This window comes from Neomonachus schauinslandi, chromosome 1, assembly GCF_002201575.2.
Source record: "Neomonachus schauinslandi chromosome 1, ASM220157v2, whole genome shotgun sequence".
Classification (NCBI taxonomy): domain Eukaryota; kingdom Metazoa; phylum Chordata; class Mammalia; order Carnivora; family Phocidae; genus Neomonachus; species Neomonachus schauinslandi.
The window spans coordinates 96,075,411-96,080,614 of record NC_058403.1 but is presented as its reverse complement, the minus strand read 5'-3'; the positions used below and the strand labels follow the sequence as shown (position 1 = coordinate 96,080,614).

The 5,204-nt window shown below is 35.2% G+C and overlaps 1 pseudogene; it reads left to right on the top strand.

Moving 5' to 3' along the window:
- The first annotated feature begins 3,919 nt into the window (after positions 1 to 3,919).
- Positions 3,920 to 4,949, top strand: LOC110591675 (annotated as a pseudogene).
- The last annotated feature ends 255 nt before the right edge of the window (positions 4,950 to 5,204 follow it).

Sequence of the window (5,204 nt, the reverse complement as noted above, 5' to 3'; positions counted from 1 at the left end):
TGAAAGTCTACTTGCAGAGGGGTAGCTGGGGGCGCTCAGTTGGTTAAGCATCTGCCATGCCTGAGCCATGGGCTCAGGTCATGATCCCAGGGTACTGGGATTGAGTCCCATGTCTGACTCCCTGCTCAGCGAGGATCTTGCTTCTCCCTTTCCCTATGCTCTTCCCCCCCTGCTTGTGCTGGCTCTCTCTCTCTCTTCTCTCAAATAAATAAATAAAATCCTTAAAAAAAATTCTATTTCTAGAACAAGAAATTGCCAAATGTATCATACTAATTAACCACTATGTTAAGTAGATAAAAGCTAAAGTGTAACTGATATTTATCAGAATTAATGCTACATTTACCTGAGACTTCAAATATCTTTTTTTTCTCAGCAGTTCCTTAATCATTTTTATCCATATTTTTGTTTACTAAGAGGCTGTCAGAGCATTTGCAGTTTGTATTTTTCAAAATATAACTACTTTGGGACAAGACATTTTCTTAAGTAAAACACCTATTAGCTCCTGAGGTGCCTGAGCTTCTCCTTCTAGTCCAGATATGAAAAGACCAGAGCTTTCCACTGAGAGCACTCCTCAGGGAGTGTCCAAAACAATCCATTGAGGTAAATAAATAAACTAACAGAATTTATGTTTCTATTTTTTTATCTAAAAGTTTTAAAAAAAAGAAAGCCTTTACTGATATTTAGTAAATAGGTGTTCCTGTGTCCTTCTCTTAGTATGTCTCAGATATCACATATCATGTGGGTCATGTGAAGTATCAAGAAGGAAAGGTAGAAGCTTTAGGAGAGGGAGGGCTTGATGGTGGCACCCTCCCTGTTTCAATTCCTTCACTTGTCATTTATTGAGAATTATTTATGCCTGATTAAATGGATTTAGACAATATACTGTTAACTTTTAACTTAACTCACTCTCACAAAATAGGCAAGTGGGTAAGAAAAAAATTCCTTCAGAGAAACCATAGATGAAATATATCTCTGAAAATACAAACATAAGAGACTTAAACGACAACAAAAAAGGGTGGTCTGACACCAGGCACAGTTCTAGTACAAGTTCTTCCCGCACACAATGAGGCTAAAAAAGTAATAATGTATTTAGATGTGATAAGTCCATCATGATACTAGAAATGCCTGTGAAAACTAGCTTAATGGATTTATAGTGACTGCTGTTAACAATGAACAATAAACTTAACACTGTGCCTTGAAATACCAGTAAATGGTATTTAAAACTCTCATATCTGCAAGTTGTTTTAAAAATAATTCATTTTTATTTAATTATTCTTAAAATTCTATTTTTGTGGTATCATCAAATGTGGATTATAATTAATAAATAAATAAATCTCCCATCCAAGTACTAACCAGGCCCGACCCTGCTTAGCTTCTGAGATCAGACACGTTCAGGGTGGTATGGCTGTAGACTAAATAAATAAATCTACACATATGTAAATGTATGCTAATTTTGGCCTTGTTTTTTGTGATTAAAGTTTTTATTTCGAAATAGATATTTTGAGATATTTTGTAGATTCACATGCGGTTGTAAGAAACAATACAAAGAGGTCCCATAGACCTTAACCAACTTCCTCCCAATGATAACATCTTGCAAATCTATAGTATAATATCACAACTTGGATATTGACACTGATACAGTCAAGATACAGAATATGTCCATCACCACTGGAATCCCTCATTTATCCCTTTTATTGCCATGCCCTTCCCTTCTCCATGCAGCCCCTCCTTAACCTCTGGAATCCACTACTTTCTTCATCTCTATAGTTTTATCATTTCAAAAATGTTGTATACATAGACTTATGTGATCCTTTTGAGATTTTTTTTGTTTACTAACATAATTCTCTGAAGATTCATCTGGGAGGCTGGGTATATCAAGAGTTTGTTCCTTTCTATGAGTGACTACTATTCCATACTATAGATATGCTATGGTTATTTAACCAATATATACTAAGTTTTAAGGGAATGGACCCACAGAATTATAGTAAATTGAAAAGAGCATTATCTTAGAAACCAGTATACAAGACTCCATGGATAACTACTAATTGTTTAGGTCTTAGCTCAAATGTCAAAGCATGTAAATGCAAAGAGGTTTCCCTTGGTCCCTCTATCTTATGGAATATCCTAATCAAGTTAATCTCTCTCAACTTACTTTTTTGTGTGTGTTTTATCTGTACTAGTTTTATAAACTGGGAAAATCCTAAGATGTATATAAACATTCCTATACCTTGGTTTACTCATCAGTTAAAAAAATGTTATCCTGGAATATGTCTAAGATAACTCTGCTTTAGAACTTAAAGTAATAAAATCTGACAGCTATTTTCAGTCATAGAGTTCCTTTATTCTTTTCCTACTCACTTCTTGCCCAGATTCTTAGTACATCCCTTTATCAGTGAACTTCCTGATATCACATATCTATATAGTACAGAAATGTACATCCTGTACTTACCGAATCTTTAACACATTCATCTATATTTGTCTCCCTATAAAACTGAGAAATTATTAGGTCCTTCATATAAAAAAAGTGGTAATAAATTACAACTTTGTGAAACAAAACTTCCATCCATGTAATGAACATTGGATGAGCTCCTGGTTTCCACCATTGCAGAATAAAGAATCATGTCTGGTTTTCCATCCTCATTGTTTTCTGTGCAATGGCTGTCATCTAACATGACTGAATCAGTTTTAACAACTTTCTGGCTTTCCACAAGAGTGTCTGATCTATCAGTGGGAACTGAAGAAGAAAACTAATGCCTTTACTAGATTCACCACATTCTATTCTGATATTTTAAATTAACCTTTAGTCTACAAACAGAAAGGTCAGTTAGGATCTACCAATTTCATTAATTCATCATAAATGTTATAATATATATGTATCATATACACATTATTGCTCAACAAAATGATGGAAAAAACCTCTAGTAATTTCACTCTTTGAATCCTGTAACAACAGACTTAGAATAAAGATTAGGCTATAAAGCTTATGTCTTGGTATCATTAAGATATATTTAAAGAGCTGTTTTTTATCTCTTCATCTCAAGATAAAGTGGTTCCTTTCCTTAGACTTTACTATATTAACACCAATAACATCTTTTAAGGCACACATTTTGTTCGGGCATATATTCATGTTTGCCTATTAATTGAAAGGATAAATAAGATTGAATTGCAATCGAATCACAGTTCTGCTTTTTGTTGTAACAACAAAGAATTGAGTCTGTATCAGCTTCCCTGAATCTAAAAAAATATAAATTCATTATCAGGCATAAGTGTGAAAAATGTGTCTTTTTTATAGACATTGCTCAAAAAAATTATACCGAGTTTATAGAAGGATAGATTTTTATTTATAATTTTTGGATTTTTAATTGGGCCATGAATGAAAGCCTTCTTTCCCAAATAACAAATGTGAAAATTAACCTTTTACATTCATAATGGAGGGAGCTGTGATTAGTACAGCACTGATAATAATCATTTGAGAAAATGACTTCCAAGGAATTGGAATTCAAAATATCTGTCTAAGCTCTAATATAAGATGGGTCCTAGTTTACATAATTTTATGGCCTTGTAGTCATATAATCTTATAGCTAAATTACATAGCTAAACATTTATTTTTATTATATCACATCCTGGTATCATTTTAATCAATGCAAGTACAACTCTTCTGACTATTTAAAAATTATCTTATTTCATTTTTACATCAAAAATCAGCACAAATAAGTCATCATAATTGATTATTTCCAAAAACAAGAATATGACATCTAAATAGAAAAGTGTTGAAATGTATCTAATGCAATCATGCATCTCAACGTATCAACTAAGAATCTTGATATCACTCTCTTTGCAGATCCTGTGCCCAAGGAGACGCACGCAGCTATCATTGTCCTCTTCGAGCGACTCTCCCAGCGGGTTCTCTCTGGGCACAATGGCAACTCTTAAGGAAAAACTGATTGCACCAGTTGCAGAAGAAGAGGCAGCCATCCCAAACAATAAGATCATGGTAGTGGGTGTTGGACAAGTTGGTATGGCGTGTGCCATCAGCATTCTGGGAAAGTCTCTGGCTGATGAACTTGCTCTTGTGGATGTTTTAGAAGATAAACTCAAAGGAGAAAAAGATGGATCTGTAACTTGGGAGCTTATTTCTTCAGACACCTAAAATTGTGGCAGATAAAGATTACTCTGTGACTGACAATTCTGATTGTGGTGGTGACTGCGGGAGTCTGCCAGCAGGAAGAAGAGAGCCGGCTCAATCTGGTGCAGAGGAATGTTAATGTCTTCAAATTCATCATTCCCAGATAGTCAAGTACAGTCCTGATTGTATCATAATTGTGGTTTCCAACCCAGTGGATATTCTCACATATGTTACCTAGAAACTAAGTGGACTACCCAAGCACCGTGTAATTGGAAGTGGGTGTAATCTGGATTCGGCTAGATTTCGCTATTTTATGGCTGAAAAACTTGGCATTCATCCCAGCAGCTGCCATGGATGGATTTTGGGAGAACATGGCGATTCAAGTGTGGCTGTGTGGAGTGGAGTGAATGTGGCAGGCGTTTCTCTTCAGGAACTGAATCCAGAAATGGGAACAGACAACGACAGTGAAAATTGGAAGGAAGTGCATAAGATGGTGGAAAGTGCCTACGAAGTTGTCAAGCTAAAAGGATATACCAACTGGGCTATTGAATTAAGTGTGGCTGATCTCATTGAATCCATGTTGAAAAATCTATCCAGGATTCATCCAGTGTCAACAGTGGTGAAGGGGATGTATGGCATTGAGAACGAAGTCTTCCTGAGCCTTCCATGTATCCTGAACTCTTGGGGCTTAACCAGTGTGATCAACCAGAAGCTGAAGGATGATGGGGTTGCCCAGCTCAAGAAAAGTGCAGATACCTTGTGGGACATCCAGAAAGACCTAAAAGATCTGTGACTTCTGGCTTCTAGGCTGTAGAAATTTAAAACTACGATGCGATTAACTGTGAGCCTTTAGTTTTCATCCATATACATGGATCACAGTTTGCTTTTATCATCCTAAATATGCGAATCTGGGCTCACAAAATCAAAGCCTATGCTTGGTTTAATGCTTGCAATATGAGCCCTTGAACAAATAAAATTAACTATTGTAGTGTTTTTCTTAAAAAAAAAAAGAATCTTGATATCAGATTTTTCAGGATGAAACATGTTCCATAAAATAATTAAAAATATAAATATATAC